This window comes from Bos indicus, chromosome 4 (assembly GCF_029378745.1).
Source record: "Bos indicus isolate NIAB-ARS_2022 breed Sahiwal x Tharparkar chromosome 4, NIAB-ARS_B.indTharparkar_mat_pri_1.0, whole genome shotgun sequence".
Taxonomy (NCBI): Eukaryota; Metazoa; Chordata; class Mammalia; order Artiodactyla; family Bovidae; genus Bos; species Bos indicus.
This window is the reverse complement of record NC_091763.1, coordinates 34,177,882-34,195,677: the sequence shown is the minus strand read 5'-3', so window position 1 is coordinate 34,195,677 and position 17,796 is coordinate 34,177,882. Positions and strand designations below refer to the sequence as shown.

The 17,796-nt window shown below is 39.7% G+C and overlaps 2 protein-coding genes across 4 annotated transcripts in view; one reads left to right on the top strand and one right to left on the bottom strand.

The window, feature by feature from the left end:
- Positions 1 to 17,796, top strand: part of GRM3 (glutamate metabotropic receptor 3) — a 252,423-nt gene that overhangs the window by 2,507 nt on the left and 232,120 nt on the right. The window lies entirely within an intron of this gene.
- The window catches only part of LOC139182686 (uncharacterized), a 472,105-nt gene that overhangs the window by 323,586 nt on the left and 130,723 nt on the right, over positions 1 to 17,796 (bottom strand). The gene's annotated exons all lie outside the window — the stretch shown is intronic.

Below are 17,796 nucleotides of genomic sequence, written 5' to 3'. Positions count from 1 at the left end.
GCAGGAGGAGTGCATGGGTATTTTGTATAGACACGCCCTAAGACTTGATTGCTGTTCAGAGTAACTCAGATGCTCAGGATGGAAACAGGAGAAGTCTTGAAATTTATATTATCACAAATAAGAGAATGAAAATTTCAGAGTATCTACATTCATTGGGCTAAAAAGAATGATAAATGGTAAGAATACCTTTTAAAACTGATAACCCCTCCCCTCCAAAAAAAAAAAAAAAACTATAAAGCCTCCTGTTCTATGAGCTAGATTCATACCAATGAAATGTGAAATTCAGCTTGTAGAAAACTATGCCAACGCAAGCAATAAATTATATTTGGAGACAGGGAGAGAAAGTCACCTATTTAATTAATGGCATTTTTTAGACTTCAGAAATATCTATAATCAATACATTGAGAAAAGAGATGGAAGGCTACATAAACAGAAAACATTATACATAATGAAAATACATCCTATTGTCTTTTTTAAAAGTTGTACTGTACACCTGAAAAGAGGGTAAGTCAATGACTTTTCCCCACAATTACCAAACATTTAAATGAGCCCCACTCTGATTTTACTCACTGCAATTAAAATTGGTAAGTTGAGTAAATGCTCAGATGGAATAAAGAGCAGTAATCTTTATTTTTATTAAATTTAAATTAATACTTTTATTGAGTGAAAGAACTAGGATAATTGTCAGAAGGCCACCTATCTTACTTCTCTACTTCATGACAAGTGACCATCTAGAACCACAGAAGAGCAAGGGCAGTCTTAGTTTGAAAGATTCCCAGCAATCACATTTTTTTTTTACAACTTCCCCAGGTACCTTTTTCTCTTTCTTGTTTTATGTCAAATTCTTTTTATCAAGTTAAACCATTTTCTCTTTTTCATCCAGTTACAAAATGGTACATGATTTTTTTTTTCTCCAGGGTTGTAGTTACCTCCTGCCAAAATATAGCCCATTATCTTGGGGATAAAATGTTTCAATTTGTTATCCTACACTCGACAAGTTCCCAAGATACCATTAAACAAAAGAAAATTAATACCTAACCTCCACTGAAAGCCAGGACAGTGTGCATTCATGCACATTGGAATATGGCCAGAGTTCCAAAGTAAGGTTTTCTTTTTTTTCCTCCAGGGTTTACTCCTCTCAAAAGTAGCAATGTTTACTCATAGTTGTCTCACTTTGCTATTTTACACTGAGCTTAGTGTGCATTTTCATCTTTTCTGAGATTCTGCTAAATGCATCCAATTCTGCATTACATGAATTTGTTGAAATTGCTCCCAAGAAGTAGCATAAAATTGTAGAAGATTATCCACCAAGACTGAACACATAAAATGAGTACAATCATATTCATAATGGAGAAGGCAGAAACTGTTAGGTCATCCCCCTCCTTCTTCATCTAATATAGTCTTGGTCTCTACAGCACATTATGTTTTAGAGTACTTCAGTCCAGTCCGATTTTAAATGGCTCAAGTAATGACCTCTATTATCTTTGGAAGATTCTTTTACAGTTTAATAGTTCTCCCTATCAAAAACTTTTGTTGTGATATTCAGTCTAATTTTCCCTTGGTCCCATTTGGTCTTGTAATTTATTCCCTATTATAATCCCTCTGGACCAGTTCATTCTCTTATCTGATTTACACTCTTTCCAACCTTTATACAGGATTTGTAAAATACAAAAGCTTTATAAAGTTACAGGAGAGAACACAAAGGTCGCAGTTTTATATCTGGACATCTTTTCTAAATATTTATGACACATCTTTCAGGTCATTCATGTGTATGTGTGTGACTGTATATTCTCAATAATTTATTTTAGCAATGCAAGTGTGGAGAAATTTTTCACCTTCGACATTCATGACCTATGTGAATATGAAGCTGATCCCTTCTAAGTAATGTGCTATGTGGATGCACATTTATGAGACATTTTCATTGCAAATTTGGTGTCAACAGAACCCTGTCAACGCCCACACTACCAGGGAGTTCTGTGACATGCTGGTCTGATGCTCCACTGAGTCCCAGAAGCTGTTGTCATGTAAATTCCACTATTGAAATGAAAATTATTTCCATAATTAATAGAGTGTGCTAGGAATGTAATAGTGTATATACTTATTAATGAATGCGTACATTAACATGATCCAGCAATTCTTTTAGTACACGGTAGCCCTTTCATACTAAAACAATCTGAAAAGCCAACAAAATTCAGCTTGAGTTCATCACTTTCCTGTATCATGAAGAGTAAGCTCAAATCATGCATATATCAATATGGAGTCTATTTAGATTTATAGGGAGGTACCATATGTGAAGGTTACTTTAAAAATAGAAAAGCCTGCAATAACCACGAGAGAAACAGGTTTTCACTTTGTTCACTTAAAAATCTGGTTCCAAGACATCCTTGTGTAGGATTCTTTAAGAGTCTTGAGCAAATATCTTGGTAGACTTGCCATCCCACTCAAATGTTTCTTCAAGTCCCAAGCATCGAAAAGCCAGTTCTACCAGACAGTGGAGGAATAAATGACAGAACTCAAGAAATAAATTTCTAGGTTATATTTGGCAAAATATACAACAAAGAGTAAGGTAAATCAGCAACTCGAAACACAATTTAGTGCTGTCTTCTTTACTGCGTGGTGAGCATTAACATTGGAGGTAGAAACATTCGTATGGATTGTTAAGGAAACAGAACAGAGAAGTGACATTCCAAAACTGAATATAGCTTTAGAGGAGTAAAATTAGACTGCAAGGAATAAATAACTTTTAAGCCAGTATTCTCTCTTCTAAAGCCCCAAAGTGTTTTTATAGTGCCATTCATCACATCGTGGTGAGTACCCTCAAAATGATTTTCCTTAGAAACAAAGGGGAATCAATTCTCTTGGTACAGGCAAAGTAGGCCATTAATATACTTGTGACTTCTCCTTGGGACAGAGCCATTCTAAGAAGTCTGAGTCTACACAGAATGTAATAGGTCCTCACCAAATGAGTAATCTTTCTACTGAGCTGGAAACTGTACACTGAACTTTTAGGAACAGAACACAAGAAAAGATCTTGAAAACATTAAGATAGAATCTATATAAGCAGAGACTAAAATATCATGTTTGGAAATAAAATCATATATAAAGAGAAGTACCTCCGCAGAAAGCTCACATGTTTATTCCTTATTAGAATTTACTTCACTATCATTGCCTTTGCACAATATTGCCTTTGCCACAGCCTCTCCACATACACAAACACACAACATTTGAGTAAATTCAATTGGAAGAGTATAGGTATCCACCAGAGAGAAAATTTCAAAACCTTGACACTAGACACATAGCTTGAAAAAATATTACAACTTATATATATGTAGCATGGGAGTAGTTCTGACAGTTTTGGCCAGATTACCCTAAAAAGAGGTTAAATAAAAGGTGGCTAACAGGGAAGCAATCAATGAGTAAATATTATTAAGCACCTGTATATGCCAAACAAGATTCAGGACATACAAATGAGGACATAAAAAATGTTAATACACACACTAAATCTCAGAAACATGTAAAGTTGAAAGTATTCCAAAAATCAAATTTGAAACTCTTGAGTAGAGAAGAGGTTACCAGAATTATCAACTGAACAAAAAAGTCTATTCCATCATTGAAAAGATGTATTTAGACTTAAAAATTCCATATATAGATATTCTAGCACTCTGTGGAGACACTGTGTCAGATGCTTTAAGGTGAAAAACTATCATAATGTCATGAAGTGAAGTGAAGTTGCTCAGTCATGTCTGACTCTTTGCAACCCCATGGACTGTAGTCTACCAGGCTCCTCCATCCATGGGATTCTCCAGGCAAGAATACTGGAGTGGGTTGCCATCATAATGTCATAGTAACAGATAATTACTGACCCATGGCCATGTTCTGAAAACTCTGCTAACCCACTGCATTTCCTAATTTAATACTCACAAGAACCCTATGAGGTAGGTACTGTAATCCCCAGTTAGTAGAAGAAGAAAGAGGTACCCAGAGGTAAATTGTCCACAGTTCAGATAGTTAACAAGACAAGCACTAGAATTCAAAACTCACTTCCTTGTCCCAAGTCCCATTCTGTTTGCTACTATGCTACACTGCCTCCCAAGTTTATGTTTCTGTGGGGGGATTTCATTTCATGCATCAAATATTTTCTGAGCCCCAAGTAGAGGGGCTTTGGTTAAAAAAGAGAGACAGAGAGAGACCAATGGTGAAAGAAATGGAGCCAGAACAGAATTTGACAAGCTCCATCTCTCTTCACCCTGAGAGAGACACAATCTCTTCTGAGGGGCAAAGAAATGCAAATGGAAGAAATAAACTAAAAAATTATTTACAAATAATTAAAAGAACTAAGGGGGAAAATGAGAATCAGAAAATTCTGTGAAGATGATAGGTTTGTTAACAAACTGAGAAATAAACATTTAGATATGAAAATGTGACAGAACTATGTTTTCCTGGAGCCTGATTTCAGCGAACATTTCGAACCCAGGTCTCCCACATTCCAGGCAGATGCTTTAACCTCTGAGCCACCAGGGAAGCCCTCAGCGAACATTGCTATCTGTAAAACTTAATCCAGGTAGCAAGAATATAGTCTCACAAACAGCCAGCAAGGAGATGAAAACCAGTTTTGCTTGTTAAGGCTAAAATAATTATATTTCTCTTTACAACCAAACTACTTCCTACCAAATAAAAGAGCTGGTAAAAATGGTTTGTAGACTAGTACAAGTTTGAAATTTCTTCACCCAGCTGAAGCAGTCATTCATCTTTATGTAAGAAACTCTGAGCATTTCACACCTTTGGGCATTTATTCCTAATATAAAGAACAACTTGAAAAATGATGGACTCGAAGTTTCCAGATTTTAAACACACTAAGAACAAGAGAGGCAAAGTGACCTGCTGGTGATTCTAAAGGCTCAGTAGGGCGGCTCTGGGAAGACCCACAGACCTCACGGGTCTCTGACCTGAGTACTTCCCCACAGGCAGGAAACCTGCTGTCTTGTCACATGAATTAATAGTTCATTTCAGACAACCAAAGAGCTGAAATAGGAGTCTTTACTTGAAAGTCTTACTCTGATTTGTGATTTGTGCTACTTCATGGACATAAAAACACGAATGGGTATCACAGATCTGTCTCCCCATCTGGTGGAGGCTGTTTCTTTTGAATGTTAATAATACATAGCAGATAGATTATTAGTAATATTTTGTATTTTGCTTAACAGTTTCAACGTACCATGTGTTGGTGAATATAACATAATGGAAACTGCTTTCACAAAATATGTCGAAATACGTGCCAATTTGGGAGATGACACTCTAGGGTCAGAAACAGTTGGAATTTGTATCTGTCTCAAGGAGAAAATGAGATCTGGAGAATATAATTAGCAGTTTCTATTTTGAAGCATCTTATTTTTCCTTAAAAAAGCAAAGACCCTCTACAAGCTGATGCATTAATCCCAGTGATTTCTGTCAAGTCCAGATATACTGGTGGCCAGACCATACCTCACTTCAGAATTAAGGAGTCAAAACATGGGACTTAGATCCTCCACAGACTTTGCTCAAGAGCTACCCTTGAGAAAGATGTTTAAAAGAATGTTAAATCCCCAACTCCCTCCAAAAGGACCTCTCCCTTAGTTCCTAACAGTGTCTGAATTTTACCTAGGAAATAATATTTCATGCAAGAAATATGAAAGACCATATATGTTTAGGTCCATGTAGTTCACCAACTTTCCAACACATTGGATTTAAAGGTTCATCTTTTTCAGAAAAGCTAACTTCTTCGAGTTTGGTGGGGAGTGGCAGAAAGAACAATTATAATTTTTACCTATTATACAATTTTGTCTAAGTAGAGCCCTTCGATGGAGAAGGACATGGCCACCCACTCCAGTATTCTTGCCTGGAAAATCCCATGGACGGAAGAGCCTGGTGGGCTACAGTCCATGGGTTCTCAAAGAGTTGGACACTACTGAGAGATTTCACTTTCACTTTTTACTTTTATGCATTGGAGAAGGAAATGGCAACCCACTCCAGTATTCATGCCTGGAGAATCCCAGGGACGGGGGAGCCAGGTGGGCTGCTGTCTATGGGGTCACACAGAGTCGGACACGACTGACGCGACTTAGCAGCAGCAGCAGCAGAAGCAGCAGCAGCAGCGCCTTTCAATGGCTATGATTTCCTGAACAAATGTGATGCAGAAATGTGAGAGAAAAGCCATCTTTCCTATAGTTATTGAACAAATGACATCCCTCTAGGAAAGCCATTGAGATGTTATAGAGTGTTCCCCTGCCCCACTTTTTTCCTTCTAAAATTCTAAATGTGTGTCTGTTGCTATGATGTTGCTAGGGAATCTGGTAATTGGAAGTATAGTCATGGGAGGGAAAAGGTTGAGATATATGAAGTAGGATAGAAGGAACCCTGAGGGGCAGACTCTGAGCAGTTCCCCTCACCCTTCCCTTCCTACGCACACACTCAGACCACAAACAATAATCACTCACTTTGTTGTTTGGTTGCTAAGTCATGTCTGATTCTTTGTGACCCCAGAGACTGCAGCATGGCAAGTTTCCCTGTCCTCCACTGCCTCTCGGAGTCTGCTCAAGCTCATGTCCATTGAGTCAGTGATGCCATCCAACTATTTCATCCTGTCACCCTCTTCTCCTGCCCTCAATCTTTCCCAGCATCAGGGTCTTTTCCAGTGAGTTGGCTCTTGGCATCAAGTGGCCAAAGGATTTGAGCTTCAGCATCAGTCCTTGCAATGAATATTTAGGGTTGATTTCCTTTAGAATTGACTGGTTTGATCTCCTTGCAGTCCAAGGGACTCTCAAGAGTCTTCCTCAGCACCACAATTTGAAAGCATCAATTCTTCAGTGCTCAGCCTTCTTTATGGTCTAATTCTCACATCTGTACATGACTACTGGAAAAAACCATAGCTTTGGCTAGATAGATGGACCTTTGTTGGCAAAATGATGTCTCTGCTTCTTAATACACTGTCTAGGTTTGTCACAGCTTTTCTTCCAAGGAGCAAGCCACTTACCTTGCTATAAATAGTATTTATCATATTACTGTCCAGAAGAGCCTACACCAGAATCACTCTGAAGTCTACTTAAACTGAAGAATACGGAGACAGATCCATTCCAGACTAATTTCCTTTAGGTTGGGATTCGGGAATGCATGTATTAAATATGCGTCCAAGTTACTCTTAGGCACACTCAAGTCTGAGCCACACTACTGTTTTAGTCAGCCCCGGCTACTATGTATTTGAATACATAGACTGGATGGCTTAAACAACAGATGTGGACTTCTCTCAGTTCTGGAGGCTGGGAAGTCCAAGATCAAGGTGCCAGCAGATTGGGCTCCTGGTAAGAAGCCCCTTCCTGAAGAACCGCCTTCTCACTGTGTCCCCACATGGTCAATAAAGAGAGTGAGCTCTGGTCTCTCTTCTTCCTCTTACAAAAATACTAATCCCAAGACTGGAGCCCCTATTCTCATGACCTCACCTAAACCGAGCGGACACGACTGAGCGATTTCACTTTAAACTTTTCACTTTCATGCATTGGAGAAGGAAATGGCAACCCACTCCAGTGTTCTTGCCTGGAGAATCCCAGGGACGGGGGAGCCTAGTGGGCTGCCGTCTATGGGGTCGCACAGAGTCGGACTCGACCAAAGTGACTTAGCAGCAGCAGCAGCACCTAAACCTAACCTCCAGAAGGTCCCATCTCCAAATATCACCACATCAGCGTTACAACTTCAATACATGAATTTGGTGGGGTGACGAGAGAGACATTCAGTCAGTCCATAAACATTAGACTTAAGAAATGAGGCTCAGCTAATAGCCAGTGAATCAGTGTACAAAACTATTCCCCACAGCAAGTCCACTTTAATTATATTAACAAATGTCCTGAGCCACTTGTTAATTCTGTGAGCCTGAGAATTAATGAATTAATTGTGTCTGCATGCTCAGCTGCCCAGTCATGTTCAACTTCTTGCAACCCTGTGCACTGCAGCCTGCCAGGCTTCTCTGGCCATGGGATTCCCTAGGCGAGAATACTGGAGAGGGTTGCCATTTCCTTCTCCAGTGGATCTTCCCAACCCAAGGATCAAACCCAAGTCTCCAAGTGAATTCTTTACCACTGAGCCACCTGGGAAGCCCAATTAATTAAGTTCAGCTAATAAAGCACTGTCTCTGTGAGTTCTCTGAATACATTCATTTTCTGGAAACCTCATACTGTTTTCACTGCAAATATTTTTTTTTTCTATCACCTATAGTAAATTCCACTATGATACGCAAGCACATACAATACCTATTTTCTGGATGTTCTTATGAGGAAAACTTCTCATATTTGATCTTTCATTTCATATTTTAGAATGGCAATACTGGGATGTTAGAAAGGGAAGTTACTGGTATTTGAAGAAGATCATCGAGGAAAATATTATTTCTATTTCTGAGAATAGAAATGCTTCTAGTTTGGTAACTGCACATGTAAAATTCCCATTGTCTTTAAAGCTAGACCCTTGTTAGCTAGGGGATGTGGGGAAGCACTGTTTTGTCCCAGTCCTCCCCTTTGCCCTGTGGATCCACAGAGCAAGAGAAATAAAACAAAACAAAAACTTCATTTGGCAACTTCTTATACATTCTCCCCTCAGCTTCTAGTTCAGTTCAAGTGAATGGTTGCTTAGCTGAAGCTGGCAATCCTCACAAATACTGCCAAAGATAGTTTCCTGAGCAGCGTTCAGAGCCACATGGGAAAAATGCAGGAGGGGAAGGAGGGGCAGGCAGCAACGGGTGGGGGATGCTTACGCTGGGCCACCAGCTTCACTTCCTAGGGGGTCTTGGCCAACTCTTTGTTCACTTGATTTCCACACTTTATAGACTTCCTGAGAAGAAAAGTAATAAAAAATAGAACACTTCCCCCCTACAAAATGTCAAATTTCTGAAAGCTACGCCCTCTGGGATGGTTGCAGTGTTTCGACCTGATAATGACTTCTACGGGACTCTTCCCATTACACAATCAAGCTAAAGCTAAACACCCATTGCTACCTCAGATTTCCGGATTCTAGAAGGGATACCATGATTTCCCCAAATGGTTTCAAGTCTTCGACATTTCCATTCTGTTTGGTACTCTGCTATTTCTTCCTCCCTAGCCCAGAGAAGGCAATGGCACCCCACTCCAGTACTCTTGCCTGGAGAATCCCATGGACGGAGGAGCCTGGCGGGCTGCAGTCCGTGGGGTCGCTAGGAGTCGGACACAACTGAGCGACTTCACTTTCACTTTTCACTTTCACGCATTGGAGAAGGAAATGGGAACCCACTCCAGTGTTCTTGCCTGGAGAATCCCAGGGACGGAGGAGCCTGGCGGGCTGCAGTCCGTGGGGTCGCTAGGAGTCGGACACAACTGAGCGACTTCACTTTCACTTTTCACTTTCATGCATTGGAGAAGGAAATGGCAACCCACTCCAGTGTTCTTGCCTGGAGAATCCCAGGGACGGGGGAGCCTGGTGGGCTGCCGTCTATGGGGTCTCATAGGGTCAGACACGACTGAAGTGACTTGGCGGCAGCAGCAGATGTGTAAACTGTGTTCTTTTCTCTCCTACTATGGCCAAATCCTTAGCCCAGGTTATCAGCACTTACCTTTCAAACTTCTCTCACAGGTTATCTCGTCTAATCTCTCCCTCTTCCTGTATTATTTACTTCCAGATATCTAATGAGTGCCTACTATATGCCTACTCCCTAATCTAGAGATGTTATAGCAGTGAACAACAACAACTGAAAAAAAAATTTTTTTTAAGAATTTTTATCATTCACCTTCCACTAAATAGTGAGAGTCAGACAATAAAGAAGGGAACTGATGTGTGTGGAGAAAACATAATGATGTGATGTAAGAAAAGGTGGGGAGAGGAGTTGGAAAAGATAACATTACTACCAGATGAATAACTGACTTTGCCATTCCATTCCTTGGTTTACAAGGCATTAAAGATAAACCATTACTTAAAAAGTAAGTTTGTGTTTCCTAGCTTGGCCATCAAGATCTTTAACAAGCAGATTCCTAAGGTGTCTTTCCAACCTTTCTTCCTCAATATAAGCCTCTCCTTTGCCCGGATTTTGTTTCCACACAAAAAGGAACTTTGAGTATCTTTTTAAGCCCAAACTATATTTAGAATGAACTTCCTTTCTACAAACCTAAATTTCAAGGCCAATTTCAAATCTCACCTCATTGAAGTTCATACTAACGATACTTTCCTATCAAGGCAAATTTTCTCCAAAATATTCATGTGATCCTCATCATCTGGGGTTTTGAATAGTGAAATATTGTTCTGTCCTGAGCAAACAGGACAAACTGTACTGTAGGGAGAGCAGTAGTTCAAAGAATAAAATCAGAAGGCAAATTTATTTTTATTTCACATTGCCCCTCTTAAGTGCATTCAATAAGCTGCATTACACTCTGATGTAATAAAACAATACACTTTAATTGCAAAGCAGTCTCCATTTGCAGACTGAATATGCCTGGACCAATATAATAAATAAAACTTTGAACTTTAGAGTTGAATCTCCTCTCTGTTCCCAGCAGGAGCCTATTTCGGGTCAGAAGTTGAGGAAGAAAGCACCACCGTTTCTAAGGTTCTCTTCCACCCTTTCTTGTCCCTCTTACCAGCACAAGTTCTGAGTCTTCCAAGGACAGAGTTGGGCACAGTCAGGAGACATGGGAAATAAGTTCTTACCTAATAAGGTTCCTAGTCTCTGGGCCCTCAGATTTTTAAGGTGAGAGAGAGAGAGAGAGAGAATGTGTGTGTGTGTGTGTGTGTTAAGACTTCTTTCTCCATTGCTGGGAGTCTCTCACCTCAGATTTCTTGACACAAATTTTCCTTTGTCTCAGCACACCTCCTCAGCTCCTGCTCTTTCAGCAGTCCATCCTGCACAGATTCTCACTTTTGCCCCTCCTGTCTTTTCTCTTGGGCTGGAACCCCCTTTGATGTCTCTCCTGTTGAAATGACTATGTAAATATGTGTTTGTGGAATGTATGAGTTTGGTAATACAGTCTAAGTAGAAAAGATGATAACGTTTTTATAACCCAGAAAAATGTTTTTATGAGGCTACCTGTATAAAGACTTACAGAAATCAATGTCTATGAAATAATTTAAGATGTGGAATACCCCTGTTTCCCTGCCAAGAATTAGCTCCAAAAGGACTAAGGCCTTCTCTTTTTCAGCAGCTTATAATAATGACTGGAACATGCAATAATTATTGAAAATGCAGGTGTTAGTTGCTCAGTTGTGTCTGACTCTTTGCAACCCCATGGCCTGTAGCCCATCAGGCTCCTCTGTCCATGGGATTCCCCAGGCAAGAATACTGGAATGGGTTGTCATTTTCTTCTCCAGGGGATCGTCCCAATCCAGAGAATGAACCTGTGTCTCCTGCATTGCAGGCAGATTCTTTACTACCTGAGCCATCAGGGACCCATATTTAATAAATGAAGGAATCCTACTTCAAGTTTTACATTTACTCAATGGCTATCTTCCACATTGAAATATTAACATTAATTTCTCTTCATATCTCATACCTTAAGATATAAGGATTACTATTAAAAGGATTACTTTCAACCCATAAATTATACCATTTTCCTAAAGGCACTTTGAACCCAAACAAAAGAATACCATAAAAAATTTTTAATTTGCACATGAAAAGCGATATCAATTGAATTCAATAAGTCCTTACTGAATGTCTATTATGTTCAAGGCACTGAACAAGGTACTGAGGAGAATACAGAAAAGAAAAAGTTACCATGTCTTCCTAAGAATTTATCATCTCACAGGAGAGATAGGATATGTCCATATGTGACTATGCTGCTAAGTCACTTTAGTCGTATCCGACTCTGTGTGACCCCATAGACGGCAGCCCACAAGGCTTCCCCGTCCCTGGGATTCTCCAGGCAAGAACACTGGTGTGGGTTGCCATTTCCGTCTCCAATGCATGAAAGTGAAAAGTGAAAGTGAAGTCGCTCAGTCGTGTCCGACTCTTAGCGACCCCATGGACTGCAGCCTACCAGGCTCCTCCGCCCATGGGATTTTTCAGGCAAGAGTACTGGAGTGGGGTGCCATTGCCTTCTCCAATATGTGACTATAGTAGCAGGAAAATTCAGGAGTTCAACTGTGAGGCCCTAGAGTGAGCAATAATACTTGTGGCTGGCATGAATGCAGAAAGTATCATATTTAAAAAGTTGCTTCTGTTCTGGACCTTAAACAATGGTTAAAATTTCAGAAAGTGGAGAGAGTCATTCTAGACTGATGCAGGGGTAGAGAGACGGTGTGGGGAAGCTCCTGAGGGAGCAGCGTGTGAGCTGGCTAAGCTGAAAGGTGGGGTGTCTGTGGTTCAGAGGAGGTACAGCTCTGCGAGTGGACAGAACAATGATTAATATCTCTCCAGTGCATGCCAAGTCACTTCAGTCCTGTCAGGCTCTTTGCAACCCCATGAACTGTAGCCCGCCAGGCTCCTCTGTCCATAGCATTCTCCAGGCAAGAAGAATAGTAGGGTTGCCATTCCCTTCTCCAGGGGATCTTCCCAACCCAGGAATCAAACCCTCATCTCTTTACGTGTCCTGCATTGGCAGGCGGGCTCTTTACCACTAGCGCCACCTGGGAAGCCCCACACATCTCCTGTAGGCCAAGGGACACCTCTGAAAGCATATAAGCAGGGGGATCCTCAAGCACAATGTGAAGACAACTATGAGGAAATAAAGGTTTGGGAGTCAGGGAGATGAGCGGGCTCGTATGGCAGCCATTCGGGTAAGAGGTAATGATGGCCTAAACTAGGGCAGCGGCAATGGGAATAGAAAACAGAATGAATCGAACAGACACAGAGATGACAGTGCCTGGTAGGTAAGAAATAGCTGTTGGATGAAAAACACCAGCCAACACAATTAAGCTAATTGTCTTCCTCCTTCTATAATAGGAAGGGTCATGCAGTATCAAATCCTGGATTTAATAAAGGGAAAGCGGGGAAGAGTTAAAAGGCTATTTTTTAGGAACTTGAGTGGAAAGAAAATGTAATATTCCAGGTGCTATTTAAAAACAAGACTTAGAAATGAAATCAATATTTTCCACATGATTATGATCTGATAGTATTTATCCACTCATAGTAGGTTAAACCACCATGGACTCTCATCAACCACCTTGACTTATGTCTTCTACATCCATCCACAGGCTAGAGCCAGAATGATCTTAACACAAATCTGAGCATGTTTCCCTTTGCTTGCTGCTGCTGCTTAGTCACTTCAGTCATGTCTGACTCTGTGCGACCCCAGAGAGGGCAGCCCACAAGGCTCCCCCGTCCCTGGGGTTCTCCAGGCAAGAACACTGGAGTGGGTTGCTATTTCCTTCTCCATCCCTTTGCTTAAAACTCTCCAAAGATTCTCCACTGCTTTAGGGATAATCAAACTTGCTTTACCTGGCCCACTATAACCTGCATTTTCCAGATTTATGTTTCCAGCTTTATGTTCCATCCCTCTCAACTCACACCTCTTCTTCCAATCAAACTGAACAGCTTGAATGCCTTCCCCTTTCTCTCTCCCCAGGCCTTCTCATAGCTGAGCAACTTCCCAGAACCCGGGCACACTCAATTTGAATTTTCAGGGCTTCATTAGAATTCTAGACCACTTCTGACAGTCTATAGTTCTTGATGCTATGCACACCTCAAACTCCCTGTACTTCTCTTTATCATTCTTTATGATAATTGTCTATTTCCCCACTGGAGTCTGTAAGTGCTAATAAGACAGAGACCACGCCTGCTTATTCACAGCTGGGTCTCCGTTACCCAGCAGAGCAAATCGCACATAGAAGACAATCAATAAATTCTTATTCAATCAATGGAGTAAAGGTTTAATTAAATCATTCTGGGACTCATTTTCCTCATTTTAAAACTCAAGTATTGATCTTTAAAATTCCTTTTAGTCATATAGTTCCTACAAGTAAACTTTTTCAATAAAGAGGATGGAATTCAGCATCCCAAGTTGAAATGAGTATCCTACTACACTCAAAACATCAGTGGGTCCTATTTATAAATTTATATTTTAATTGCTGTTTAAATAGGAAAATCATTGAAGGGATGGACTGGGAGTTTGAGGTTGGTAGATGTGAACTATTATATATAGAATGAATGGACATCAAGGTCCTACTGTATAGCACTGCTGCTGCTAAGTCACTTCAGTCGTGTCCAACTCTGTGGTAACTATATTTAATGTCCTGGGATAAATCAAAATGGAAAAGAATATAAAAAAGAATGTGTGTGTGTGTGTATGTATATATATATATGTGTGTGCATATATGTATAACCGAGTCACTGTGCTGTATAGTAGAAATTAACACAATACTGTAAGTCAACTATATTTCAATTAAAAAAATAAGTAGCAAGATAATTAATAACAATGCTAGTGATATGTTTCCCTATTCCACAAACTGTCTTCATTTTGCAAGCATTTCTCTTCATCTTAAACAGGGAGATCTAAGTAACAAGGAGACAGAGAAAAATAACCATAAGAAGAGATTTTTCCCAAGAAAGTCACCTTCCAGGCAGATTTCCTCTTCCCCAGAATTCTCATAAATGGAAATACATTTCAGACATTTTCATAAAAGAGGATGCAGAAATCTTATCTGGTAATACTAATTCCTACCAGCTCAAGTGAGTAACACCTCAAGGTGTTCCATTTAATGCAATTTCTGTCACAATACTTTCCTACAATAAAACAAATGAGGCTCACACACATATTCTATATGGTATTTTTAGGAGAATTAGAGGGATACTGTGAATAACAATGACTTTTATTGAGTACTCACTGTATGCTAGGTACTGCTTATTTGCTTTAGTTATATTAACTCATTTAATCCTCACACTAGCCACCTGAGATAGGTACTGTTATTATTCCCATTTTCCAGAGGGGGAACCCAAAACACTAACAAAAGTTTACATAGTAAGAGTATAGCTAGGATTTGGACCCAGTTCATGAATTTTACCAGCTGACTATACTGCTTCTCTCACAAAATCATCCCCAAACTAAAATGTATAATATGCAAGAAACATTTGCAATAACCATCTTATATTCCTTGATTTGAAAAATAATACAAAACCTGGTGACATTCTGAGCTCTCAATAGACAATAAAAATCAGAAATATACACAATAGAATGTTACTCAGCTATTAAGGAGAATGCATTTGAATCAGTTCTAATAAGGTGGGTGAAACTGGAGGGTATTATACAGACTGAAGTAAACCAGAAAGAAAAACACCAATACAGTATATTAACACATATATACAGAATTCAGAAAGATGGTAACAATGACCCTATATGCAAAACAGCAAAAGAGACACAGGTGTAAAGAACAGAGTTTTGGACTCTGTGGGAGAAGGCGAGGGTGGGATGATTTGAGAGAATAGCATTGAAACATGTATATTACCATATGTGAAATAGATCATCAGTCCAGGTTTGATGCACGAGACAGGGTGCTCAGGGCTGGTGCACTGGGATGACCCCGAGGGATGGGATGGGGAGGGAGGTGGGAGGGAGGGTCAGGATGGGGAACACATGTACACCCATGGCTGATTCATGTCAATGTATGGCAAAACCCACTACAATATTGTAAAGTAATCAGCCCCCAATTAAAATAAATAAATTTTTTTTAAATCAGTAATATAGTCAGACATTGGCCCAATTTACTAATATTATTATCAGAATATGTTTATTTATGTTTACTGTTTTCACCTAAAACTTTCTACTTCCAGTAGCTTGAGACTCAGCTAAAACTAAAATAATCACTTCTAAAACTTTCTATCTTTACAAATAATTCAGTCTTTCCAATTCTAGAATTTGCCACTATTTGAAAAGGCAAAGTGACAGTGCTCTAATCTATTTATTACCAAGAGACAATGTAAAGAAAAAGGAAAACAAAATCACTTCCATTATTTTCTGGAGAAAGAAAAGATCTCTGATTATTTTGTGTATAACAGACATAACTGGTACACAGTGAAACCAGTGGTCAGGAAGAGGAAATTGTCCTGCTTTATGCCTTTCTCTGTCATCCAGCTCTCAGAATAGATATCTTTACATCTATCTAATCTTTGAATTGATTTATTAAGCTGAGTTTACAAGTTAAAGAGGAAGAGGTCCTAAGGAGATAATTATGGGAATACAAATCAAGAGAGACAACTTTGAAAGAATAGTAATTCTGCTTCTTGCAACTGACCTTAAATCCCTAGGAGGAGAACAGATCAGCTTAAAGCAACCTTTTCTCTCTATTCAGAAGTGATCGTGAATTAATTGTGCAGTTTAGCTGAACTTTGTTTTTCCTGGTATCCTAGGAGAAGATCTCTGACAGACTGGGAATTTTTGCTTGTTTGTAATGTAAACTCAATATCTAGAGGTAGTTCTTCACACCACATGGGCTCATTGGAAAGCCCCGATTCCCAAAACAAACAAAGAGAAAAAGCTGAACAAAATAATCCATCAGCAAAAGGGAAAAAGAAAATAGAATGCTTGTAAAAAAAAAAAACAAAGTTTTAAATCATTTGATTTTAAATAATCCCTGAGAACATTCTGGTGACACCAGAAGTCTGATAACCATATTCAAACTTGCTCATCAATGAAGGCATATAACTCTTGTGGTTCACATGGCTTCATTACTTGCCAGGATAATAAAAGCACTTAGTGAAAAGTTTGTGTATATTTGGTATATCAACTAGTCCATGCAGTTCTAGCAAAGAGGAAGTTGGAGCATTTGATGATAAATACAGGAAGAAAAGGGGACGACAGAGGATGAGATGGCTGGATGGCATCACTGACTCGATGGACGTGAGTCTGAGTGAACTCTGGGAGTTGGTGATGGACAGGGAGGCCTGGCGTACTGCGATTCATGGGGTCGCAAAGAGTCGGAAACGACTGAGCGACTGAACTGAACTCCAGCACTGCTAAGTACTAACTTTGATAGTAAAAATTAGAGCTTTATAATTTTAATTTTCTCAAATGGATTATTTCCATGCATGCATGTATCGTTTTAGTTAGTTAACATTAACCTTATGATGCTAATTCTATAACTTCTTTCATTTAACCATGACAGTTTTATCCATCCATTCAACCGCTACTTATCAAGCACACATATTGAATTTGTTAGGCATATTTGAGTATGTTAGACACTGGCAAGCAAAAACAAAAAGCAAACAAAAAAATTGGTCCTTGCCCTCAAAGATCCTTATTTACAATTTTAAAACTACGCTTTATTTCTTTTTAAGTATAAGTGCTATCATTGTCCATATAATAGTTCAGACAAAAATGAGTCTATAAAGGCTACTAGGACTGGATCTGCTTCCTTGAGCTTCCCTGAAACAATGCCAGAGGCATAAGAGTCACCCCAAACAAACTCCCTTTCCTGTTTTCATAGTAAGAAGATTTGCTTAACGCTTTTATAAAGAAAAATGTATTGTCATATAAAGAACAAAGGTGACAACTGAGGGAATGCTCTGGGGGTCAAGTCTTTAATATCTTGGTATGTGTATAATTGTCTCTATTTACTTTAACTTAGTGTATCATTCGGAGAAGGCAATGGCGACCCACTCCTTTACTCTTGCCTGGAAAATCCCATGGGCGGAGGAGCCTGGTAGGCTACAGTCCATGGGGTCACTAAGAGTCAGGCATGACTGAGCGACTTCACTTTCACTTTTCCCTTTCATGCATTGGAGAAGGAAATGGCAACCCACTCCAGTGTTCTTGCCTGGAGAATCCCAGGGACGGAGGAGCCTGGTGGGCTGCGGTCTATGGGGTCGCACAGAGTCAGACACGACTG